At 33.1% G+C, this 12,214-nt stretch overlaps 1 pseudogene; it reads left to right on the top strand.

The window, feature by feature from the left end:
- Positions 1 to 5,094: 5,094 nt before the first annotated feature.
- On the top strand, positions 5,095 to 11,932 carry LOC107196346 (annotated as a pseudogene).
- Positions 11,933 to 12,214: the final 282 nt, after the last annotated feature.

Raw genomic sequence — 12,214 nt, 5'->3', positions numbered from 1 at the left:
TCCCTATGTTCATGGCAGCACTATTTAAAATAGCCAAGATACAGAAGCAACCTAAATGCCCATCAACAGACAATTAAAGAAGTTATGATTCATATATATAATGAAATATTATTCAGCCATAAAAAAATGAAATCCTACCATTCTCAACAACATGGATGGAATTAGAGGTTATTATGGTGAGCAAAATAAGTCAGACAGAGAAAGATAAATACCATATGATTTCACTTATATGCAGAATCTAAGGAACGAAAAGAACAAACTAATCAAAAACAGACTCACTAATACAGAGGACAATCTGGTGACGGCCAGAGGGAAGAGGAGTGAAGGGGGAGCTGGAATAAAGTGGTGAAGACTTAAAGAAGTATAAATTAGTAGTTGAGAGATGGTCATGGGGATGGGGAGCAGAGCATAGGGAATGCAATCAGCAGTAACATAATGGCTAGGTAGAGAGCCAGAAGGAAGATAAGAGTAATTAGGGGGATCATTTCATAAACCGTATAAATGTCTAACAAATGTAGTGCATACTTGAAACTAATAATAAAATTTTTAAAAAGAAACTTAAAGTACATAGGACAAATAGTTAAAATAGAAATATTTCTTGTACCAAATTGGAAAAAGGCAGTTGTCAGCCTTCAAGCAACTGTGTATTTTTTTCTTGTATGTGAAAATAGAAAAATATGTTTCTTCTTCATGTTACTGCAATCTGTAACTTAACCAGATAGAAATAAATTGTGTTAATGTAGCTTTCTCCAAGACACAGGGTGTTCTCTATAACACCAAAATCCTAACTGTAATAGCTCAAGTCCACAGTCTATGTATTGTATTGATTGTAAAAAACATTTAAAGAGGCCCTTTTACTCAGAATCTTTGAAGATGATGACAAAAAATTCTTTTGAGATCATAGCTCACTCTATGGAAAAGAATTGTCCACAGATATTTATGAATTTTATAAAACTAATAATGATGTTCTTCTCCTCATTGGACTTTAATGGTCCAGTCTCTTTCCTCACTGTACCTGACTTAACAGCAGCATTTGGCACAGTTGGTCATTCCTTCCTCCTTGGATGATGTTCTTCACTTGGATTCTGAGACACCACACTCCCCTGGTTTTTCTCCTAGTTTATGGATTGATTTTTTGCTCATCTCTCTAGCCTATAAGTAGTGAGGGGCTTCAGGGATCAGTCCTTAACCTCTAACCTTTTCTATCTACACTCATGCCCTAGGTGATCTTTTTTGATCATATGAAATTAAATAACACCTATACTGGGGCAATTTTCTTATGTATATATCTGATCTAGGTAAAATATGGTACCTCCATCTTTCAGTTGCATAAGCCAAAAATCTTGTGGTAATCCTTGACTTTTCCATTTCCCTAATATTCACATCAAACCCATCAGTAAATCCTGTCTACCTTCAAAATATATGTAGAATCCAACCACTTTTCACCACTGCTGACCTAGATTATTTTAATAGTTTTATAATATTCTCCATAAATTTCCTTCACCCTTACATTTAACCCAGTTGAAATATATCAGATCATGCCACTTTCTGTTCAATATCTTCCAGTGGCTTCTAAACATTTTAGTCTATCTTAATTGTCCTAAATTTTATTTCCTAGGTTTCATTGTCATGGGACCACATCTTCCAAGAAATATCTCCATGCTTCAAATGTGCTCAAAGTAAAATGAATCATTTTACTTTGTCTAAGACCACTGTCTGGTACATAGTTCTCCTGTTACAAAACAAGTTTCTTCTGCTATTTTCTATGAGTGTCTTTTATGAGATAGGGATTTAAGGTAGAATAGGTTTTCAAATCTTTACATGGCCAAGGTAGGATTAAATTCCTACATTTATTATAAAAGCCTATTAGCACATTATGTTAAGAGGAGAAAGATAGGGGTAAGAGGAGACAAATGAAGTGCCTATAGACAGACATATACTGAAAACACTGGATATTTGATAATTTAGGAGCTTCACATGTAAGAGATTTTTTATCTGATAAAAAATAGCTATGCTGACTATATGAGTGGGTAAGGAAAGCCATCTCTGTGCTCGTGAAGGTACACTTCTCAGTGTTGGGCCCGAAATCAAATTGCTATTGGCTCTCATGACTACCTATGTCAGTAGTTAACTTGTGAGAAAAAAAATTGAGGCAAAATGTCAAAATATGATCTAGATTTACCAGCAATTCTCATTCCAGAGGTTGAAACTCTACCATATGGCTAAGGCATCATAGAAATTGAAGGACGTTACAGAATGTTCAAATTGGCTCAAGAATATTTGAAAAGCTATCTGTACTCATTACACACCTATCTGAGGTTGTAGGTACCTAGAGTTCTAAGGGGCAACAAAATTTGTAACAACATATTAGAAAACGCAAGCTTGAGAAAATGTCACATTCACTCTGCATTAAGTTCATAGTGGGAGAAGAGGAGATACAGCAGGAAAAGGTGAGGAATTAATAAAGAAACACTCAATGCAATTTGGCATCAATAAATTCTCTAGTCTCTGGCTCTGAGATGTATATGGTAGGAGTGCAGGGCATAATCCAGGTTTATTACACAGACAATTCCTTTGGTTTCTGATATCAAAAAGCTTTCTACAGCCAATGTTTGTTGTTTTGGATTTGAGGTATCAATGGTGTTTGATTTGATTGCCTTCCTTATTTTTTTATAAGATAGCACTTGTCAAAAGAATAGAGATGAAGCTTAGCATGAGTATCTCAGGAAATATGGAGTCCACTGTTTTACCTGAGACCTGGACCACCAGGACATATAAATAGTGCATAACAGACCCTAACAACTACTTGAAATAGATCCCCCATATTTATTTACTGGCATCTATTTTGTAAACTATAGATGTCAAACACAGAGTGTTCGTCATCAGTCTCAAGTGGTTTGCTTACTGCAGGCATTCAAAAAAATGTCTTTTGAATACAAAAATAAATATTGATGATGAATATTTGAATGGATGAGTGGACTGGAGAATAAATGAATGAGTGAATGAATGAAGGACTGTCTGTCCTCGATGATCTCCTAAAGTAAGGAAGGCAGAGACAGCAAATAAAATAACTGTGATAAGTGGTATTCTGTAGGAAGTATAGTGTCACAAAGAATAGATCCTCACTCTTCCTGAGAAAGTCAATGAAGATAGTCTTCATTGGGCTGGAGCAAAGGAAGTGATACTTTAATTATTAGTCAACACTGTTCGCAAATGTCCTAGCTTATTTGCCATTCTCAAACAAGATTATTTCATTCTGTTTCACTAATAGTTTATTTGAACATAGGTTAAGCATATCTAAGCCTTCAGCGACATTGTTTTTTCACTTATTGTTTCATATTTTAAAAGACAAAAAATTTCTGCTTATAAATGCTATCCCGTCACCAAAAGTTTTTCTTGAATACCACTAAAATGGCGATATTCAAATTTAATTCTTCTGAAAAATTAAGTTGCCTTTATAAAATGAATTTATTTCTCCACTTATATTTTCAATAATGCTACTAATTTCTATGACTGATTTCTGAATTTACACTTTAAGATATAGGTTAACTTATATATGGGAAATTTTACAATCTTTTTTCATTGTGATAATGTAAATATAAACAGATAATATATCATGCCCATATGCACAGTATTCATATATATATATATGTATATGTGTGTGTGTATATATATATACACACACATATACACACACACACACACACACAATAAACATATGTTTGAATTGCTAAACTCTTGAAAACAGAAAATGGGCATATTAACTCTTGAAAAGCACAGACCCGCACTAAAACAGGGGGAAGTGAAATAATTTCTATAAACCAGAGTTGAGAAAAATTACTAATAAAACTGAACCTCATAGTAAAAAGTTAAAGGAAACATTTTCAGTCTAAAAAAAAGAAATATGAGCAATAAGTGAGACAATTAAAAAGTAGAAGACCCACAGTTACAGAAAATGAAATATCTCATTTATTCTCAGCTTTGCTAATGCCTAGCTTTAAACATGCTCCTTCATCTTTCTGAGCTTTAGCTGTGGAGAGCAAAGTTGGACAATGTGATCTTTAAGAACTCATATATATTTAAAATTCTATGACTTCATAACATACAAAGGAATACTGTAGAAGCAATTTTATTGTCTTCGACAAACACATGGGATATCTCCAATATTAGATGCAGTGAGAGCAACCAGGTTTTGGATTTTTAACATGCTTAAGATTTTGTGTAAAAACAAAATCACAAATCTAAAAATAAATTTTCTATTGGGTGCCGAATTTGGATTCTTGATTTGTAAAATTTGATTTTCTACTAGTAAGATATACTTGCCTGAGGATGTAGAATACTTGTGTTTAATAATCAAAGTGCTGTGTTCACAGGCCATTATAGAAGCACACAGATTAGAAAATACTCAACTCTTTTTTTAAACTCATAATCAAAACATTTACAAGAAACAAATATTTACAGGCCCTTATTTTGTCCCAGGACTGTTATAATACTTTACTTTCAGGTTCATATGAATGGCTCCATTATATTTTCATAATCTGTTGAAGTTATGCTGTTATTTTCATCATTATTCTTGTTTTATAGAAGAGGAGAGTGAAGCACAAGGGATTGAAAATTTTGCCTAAGGTCATATAGAAAGAAAATAGTAAAATCAGAATTTAAACCAAGCCAACTCAGTTACATAGCTTAACCCTTTTAAGCAGAAGTTTCCCTAGTTAAAGTCAATGATTTTCTCTTTGTCTTGTCTTACTACTTTGTTTATTTTCCTAATAGGATATTTGTTACTATCATAATATTTTAAATTACGAATGTGTCTGTTCCCACTGTAGTAATTCCTATAGTTGCCAAGGCTTACATCTTATACATTTTGGGTCTCCTAAACATTTAGAACAGCATCTCATTTATATTTTATATACCATCTTCATAATAGGTTTTCGATAAAAGTTTTACTGATTTTATGACTGCATAAAATCTCAGTTATAGTTCAGTCATTTCTCTTGTGCTCATTGTAACTGGTAGTCTCTCAACCAAGCCTTCTTTCTATTTCTGGCATGGAAAGCCTATAAATACATTGCCTAGACTCCTTTTGCAGATATGACTACTGGTAGTCATTTGCTATCCAATGGAGGCATTGACAGAAGACTGAAAGGTGGAAAAAAGAAAAGGCTCTTTTTGCCAGCTCTGAGAGTGCCTTTAGCAGTGGATACAGTGGAAGCAGAACCAGAAACAGCAAGCAGGCAAGTGCAGTTTCCTGGGTTCCTGCACAGGCGGCTTAGCTCCGGGAATAACAGCCTCAGTGACACAGCGATCATGGGCTACGATTATGGGTAATGTTTTCCCTGTTGTTTCTCCAGTTTTAGGGAGCAGCATCATCCTGCTGTTCCTAATTTTCACCTCTTTATTTTTGCTTTTGAAACTTCTAACATCTTACCAACTTTTAGTATTAAGTTCCCTCTGTTTTCATTGTTCTGGTTAGATACTGACTTGATAAATCTCCCAAAGGATATATACTGGTCCCCATGACTAGATTTATGTAAGCTCTGATCTTCCCAATTTGATTTATGAAATCTGTCAATCTCAGATCACCTCTTAGATTAGGGTACCCCTGTAGACGACTAATCTCAACTACTATTTATTATTTTTTTTACTTTAAAGCTCAAAGGGCGACAAGTTCTTGATATTACACCAATATTCAGAGACCTCACCTTAGTATGTTCCTCAATATATTAGCTACAGCATTCCACTGGAATCGAGATGGGATTCAGCTTCCCATACACAGGATACTTTTGCTCATTTATTCACTCACTCAACAAATATTCATCACACTTTCACATTCCTAGATGCCCCACACTCTTCAAGACTGTCGGAATAGAATGATGGACAAGACAGAAAAATACTTTCTTTCACGGATCTGATCTATTTTGTTTGGACAAATACTTTCTTTCACAGATCTGATCTATTTTGTTTGGAGTTAGATATTAAATGAATAAATAAATTTATAAACAAAACTTTTTCTATCAATAATCTGTAATCTCTATAACATAATTGCAGATAATTATGCAGAACAATTTCCCATAATGATGAACAGAAAGCAAAACTATCAGATGAAATTACATTTTACTTCTGTGGTCATTCTCCCTAAAGCACATAACCACAGTCTAACTATGAGAAAAACACCAGACAAATCCAAATTGAAAGACATTCTACAAAATTTCTGGCCAGCACTCCTCAAAATGGTCAAGATCATCAAAAATAAGGAAACTCACATTCGAAAGGATCCTAACTCTATCACATGACTGCCCCAGTTTTACAAGGGTAAATTTATTACTTTAATAGGGCTTTAGCTGATACATTAGTCCTTTTTCATGGATCCTGCATGCTTGACCGAAATAATAATAATAATAATTGAATCAATTTTTTTTACATTTTTTTAAAGACAGTATTTAATAATCAAATGCTTTCAATGTTTAAGTCCCTTGAATCAGCACATTTCAAGCAGTAAAATTAATATCTGCAACTATTGTTTAATCTCAAAGAACTCTTTTAATCAATTAAACTCATTACATTTGGATGCTCACTTCCTTCCAGTACATTATTTAACTCATTAATATTTAAATAATGTATTTATAATTAATAGGGCCATTATGTAACTTTTCCCAAATAACTCTTGTAGAGAAGTTTTACAAACCTATTTCTCAGGGGATAAGCTGGACCTTAATAAAGGATTTTCCACTGGGATAGGTAGTCAAAAAGGACAACATAGAGGAAGTGACATTTGATCTGAAAAAAAGTGATGAGGAACCTGCCATGTGAAGAAATGAGGAAAGGAATTCCAAGCAGAAGGAAGAATAAGTTCAAATAGAGAGTTAATTTACATGATTTATTTTCTAAGTACCCTTCACTTATTTATTAGTGGCTCACAAAGTCCTAGACATGGGGCTATATCTTTGATCTGTTTTTGCCTGTATATATTGGAGTCACATTCATGAGCAGAAAGAGGCAAATCATAGAAATCACAGAGCCCTGTAGCATCCATGAAAGTCATGTAGTTCAATTTTCTTATTCTGTAAATGAGACGAATAAGGACCAGAGTGACTAAGGGACTAAAGTTACATAGTCCCTGGCTCACAGAACCAGATTATTTCACCCTCTCATAAACAAAGTTCAAAATGGATCCACACAACTCAGTTTTAAAACTCTCACTTTGAGTTATTTAAAAGGCATTAGCCTAAAAAAAGTTGTGACACAATTTCATAATCAGTTTCATTTCCCAAATGAGTTTATCACCAGTGTGTAACCCCATTAAACTTTGCCATTTGAAAGAGGATTAAACAATGCTATGTTTTCATTCACTGGTAGATTCTAAGAAAGAATAAACAAACAAGTCTAATCTAAGGTTAGAATTTGGTCAAGGGTGAAAGCAGAAATAAGTAGATCATTACAACATGAAACCCAACTAAAGGTTAAACTAACACAAACAGAGGCTAGTTATTTTATGAATAAAGCTGACTTTCTCACATGAAATAGCAATTATTAAATAATCAAAGATTATTATTTAGAAATTTTCTTCTGAATAATTGAATAAGTGGCAATTCTATTCATTATTCCTAGAGGAAGGAATAGTCTGAAACTATCGCAAAGAAGTACACAGTATCAAAGAGGAAACACTTTGTAGAAATTACAGTAACACTGAAGGAGTCTCTGCTCCCTGGACACTTCCTACCATTGTCAAGATTAACTACTCAACTCCTCAGTAAATCAAGTGTGGTCAAATGTTATGATGAGACACATATCGTTTTGAACATAGTTATTATGTAATTGTTTTTTTAGGCACATTTTTACTATAGATTATATTCTCAATAATTTTTTCCCTAATAAAAACTTACTTAAAAAGTTAAAAGAACTTTCTTTACTGCATATATTAAATTATGTTTATTAGGGTGATGTGAAAAAAATATATAAAATATTCATAGTTAAGTTTCCTAGGAAGTAGACTCTGAAAAAAATTTGTGTGAAAGTGAGTTATTGGGAAGTGCTCTCAGGAACCACACTTACAAGGATTAAGGAAAGAATTAAGTAAGGGAGATACTGAACTGCAATGCAGTTGCAAGGGAAAACTTGGCCAAATCCAGGGAAAGCTCTGAAGCTAGGGTGGTCGTTCAGAAAAGTCCCAAATTGAATGAAGATGGCCAGAACTTCATAGCCTCTTAGATGTAGGCTGCCCCTGTGGAGACAGCCATCTTTGATTAAGGGTGATTCCCTAGGAGAGGTTCAGCTATCGCCTATTAGCAACGCTCCTGGCAGCTGGAAGAATGAGTGCCTCAGTGCGGAAGGGGAGAATCCAGTGTCACACGACCACTTCCATAATGCTATAGTTTCTTCATTTTGCGAATGTTTCATTTTGCGAAAACGTCACAATTTTTTAATTAATTTTGTCAGGTTTGCTTCTATTCTTGCACTTGTCTTATGGTGTACTTGTACAGAGGTTTTTTCTAGAAATGAGTCCAAAGATATTTTTTACAACAGAGTGCTCAATTGTTTTGAATAGTCAAACAAATTTCGACTCAACAGCAATGTTGATCCACATACATCCTACAGCATTTGATATTGTCAGGCTTCTTAAAAATTTTCCCATTTAGAAAGCATGAAATTATAGCTTCCTGTGTCTTGATTTGCTTTTTCCTTGTAAGTCTGTTTTAGGTATAAATGAATTGAATTAGAAATGAGGCATTCCTAATAAAGATAGCTTCTAAAAATAATAAAAATGTCTTTTTAAAAAGCTAATTTAAAAGGACATGTGTTACAACTAGCTGAGTTTTAATCCGCTAAATAGCTCTGGGAACCTGAGTAGAAGGGTAGATATTCTCCAAGTCTTCAAAATATTATGAGCACTTCAAGAACATATTATCGTAAATGATTTATATGTTTTTTATAACTACCTCAGCATGGGTTCCTATATGCCTATTTTGTTGTCTTTTAAAACATATAAGTACTTTATTTTTTAAAAGTTTTATTTCACAGAGAATATAAAAGAGATTAGTATTTTTTACCATTTAAATTTGATTTGGGATAATGCTCTAGCTATACATTATTAAAAATATATTTGGTTTCCATATCTGAATCTCTATTAATATATGTTGACACAGAATATTGAAATTGATATTCAAGGAGCAGAGGCTTTTGCTTTCCTTTTTAGAAAACTAATTTTCCTTACTGACTAAAGCAGATTAAACTTCTATTCTTAAGTATAGGAGCAAGCTATTTATTAGGAAATGAAGCTTCTTTCGTGCAATATTTATGAATACCTCTGGGTCTCCTCTCATCAATTTATTCAACTAATATGTATTAATTTTTTTTTCATTTCATGTACTATGTGATGATTTGCAGTCACAAGATAGGGTTCCTCTTCTACAAACAATAAGTTTGTAAATGAGTGAATACTCCTCACACCTTCTTTGACCCAAGTAAGGTGCAAGAGGATGAGCCAAGCATGCCATTTAGACAAGCCTCATATTCTATTACCCAATAAAAATTTTTATTTGGTATATACACATAGTGAACACTAATTGGCCGTAGAAATCATGTACTCTTACTGAATTATTTATAACAACTAATACGGTGTATGATACACTAAGCTCATCACATTACTCACTCAAATTCACCTCCTAACACCTACAACCTCAACCCTATGATTTGCAATTGCTCATTGTGTTGCTGTCCTACACAGCCCATCTGGAATTTGCATGAATACCATCTCTCAACCCCATCTCACCCTTCTGCCTGCCTTTCTCAACTGGCTCTTCAACCTTGAGAAACTCTATGAATTATATATTTTCTCTTCCAAATAGAACATTCTCAATCCAACTTGCTAATTTAAGTCTTTGCTATTCTTCAAGTCTACTTTTTCTTTTCCCTTACCCTTCCACCTCCAAGATTTTCTTTGGCTCATTTATCCTCTCTTCCTCAATTTTCAAGTGCTCTTCTCCCATTTACTTTTCCTCCCTTGCTCTACATCAGGATAGGTCTGTGGCTACTAATTTAAATGTAAACATGGTAAATCCATATTTATCAATGTTACAGGGTTCCAACACTTTATTCATCATTTGTTATATTCTACCTATAAACATTTTTTTTAACAAAACAACTCCAATCCTGAAATGTATTTATTTATTAAGAGCATCATTTTGCAATAGAAAAGATAGTCCTATGAAATGTAATATTTGAACCCTTCTTTTACCAAACATAATAATACATCTCTCTTTAAAATTTAAATTTGTTTGACTTTTTCTTTACTGGGTATATATTAGTCCACTATTGTGACAGAGAAAATGCATTTACTCTTTATGTTTTGATAAGGGAATATTAACTCTCAAAGGAATTTCTTTCTTATACTGCCCATTTTAAGATTTAATGCAATAAACAGAAGTTATTTTCTATTGCCTCTGAAGTAATTTTTAGCATTTAATATGCATATATTAAATATTAAATTTAGCAACTAAAACCACAGCATACACAGTTAAATTTTAATTTTAAGTAAACAGCAAATAATGTTTTTAGTATAAATATGCCCCAAGCAATATTTGGAACATAGTTATACTAAAAATTACTCATCATTTACCTGAAATTCAAATGTAAGTATGCATCCTATAACATATCTGCCAACCAAAACATCTGTCAATATCTAAAAAAAAAACATAATTTTATTTGCTTATTTTAATAATATAATAAAGGGCAATCTCTGCCTAATTAATCATCACCAACAATTTCACACATAAATATCTTCCAGATGATATAAGTTGTTTAACATATTAGCACAACATTAGCTAAACTGGGCAGAAAAAGCTAATTCCAATAGAAATTGCATGAAATATTGTGAAATTAAATTCATTTTTAATGAGGCTCTTTCCACTGGAGAACACTATTTTAAATGAATTTCATCATTCAACTTATAGTTATATTTCTCTTCTCTTGGGTTATTGAATTCATGAAAAACTCTTTTCATGCTGCTATGGGATAATATTTGTTTTTTACACTGAATATTTCAGTAATACCATTCCAGAAAAAAAAAAAAAGAAAAAAAACTAACTAGTCTTATTTCATGCTAACTCTGGGAATAATTGCATTAATAATTTATATTTATTTATTTTTTAAATTTACACTGAATATTCAGGACAGATAATGTAGCACCCTTGATATTTTCTGGGTTGTAGATACTTTTTACAAGCTGATAAACTAATGACTTTTTCTTTGAAAAATATATGTGTACACAGATACACAATAGTTTTGATTAAAAGTTCAGGGAGTTTACATATCTTCTGAAAGTTAACCATGAATCTCAGCTAAAAATCTAGAAAGTACTGCTTTCTTTGCTACATCTACTACAAGGCTGAAGACCATTCTCTGTGATCAGACTGTCAACATTCCAGCAAATGTGGACATTACTCTGAAGGGATACACAGTTATTGTGAAGGGCCCCAGAGGCACCCTGCAGAGGGACTTCAATCAAATCACTGTAGGACTCAGTCTCCTTGGAAAGAAAAAGAAGAGGCTCCAAGTTGATAAGTGGTGAGGAAATAGAAGGAAACTGGCTACTGTTCGCACTATCTATAGTCAGGTAGAAAGCACGATCCAAGGGTGTTACACTGGCTTCTGTTACAAGATGAGGTTTGTGTATGCTCACTTCCCCATCAACGTCATTATTTAGGAGAATGGTTCTCTTGTTGAAATCCGAAGTTCTTTGGGTGAAAAATACATCTGTGGGGTTCAGATGAGGTCAGGTGTTGCTTGTTCAGTATCTCATGCCCAGAAAGATGAGTTAATTCTTGAAGGAAATGACATTGAACTTGTATCCAATTCAGCTGCTTTGATTCAACAAGCCATGAGAGTTAAAAACAAGGACAACAAAAATTTTTTGAATGGTATCTGTTTCTGAAAAAGGAACAGCTTAGTAGACTAATGAATAAGGTCAAAGTTGTCCAGCTACAGAAACTCCAAGATGTCAGATGATTCCTCAGATTTGTTATATTTTAAAGATGCAATAAAAGTTGTGTATAGAAAAAAAAAAAAAAAAACTTAGAAAGTAGGTAATACACTTAAGATTTAATTATGACTCATAAGTATTGACTATGTTTTCATTCTATTTTCAGCTTTTTTTAATCAATAAATGATTCTAAATATAAAGTAGTTAACATATTAAAACACACATATACCACAC

This window comes from Pteropus alecto, unplaced genomic scaffold, assembly GCF_000325575.1.
Source record: "Pteropus alecto unplaced genomic scaffold, ASM32557v1 scaffold3, whole genome shotgun sequence".
In the NCBI taxonomy this organism is placed as follows: Eukaryota; Metazoa; Chordata; class Mammalia; order Chiroptera; family Pteropodidae; genus Pteropus; species Pteropus alecto.
This window is presented reverse-complemented; position numbering and strand designations above follow the sequence as displayed.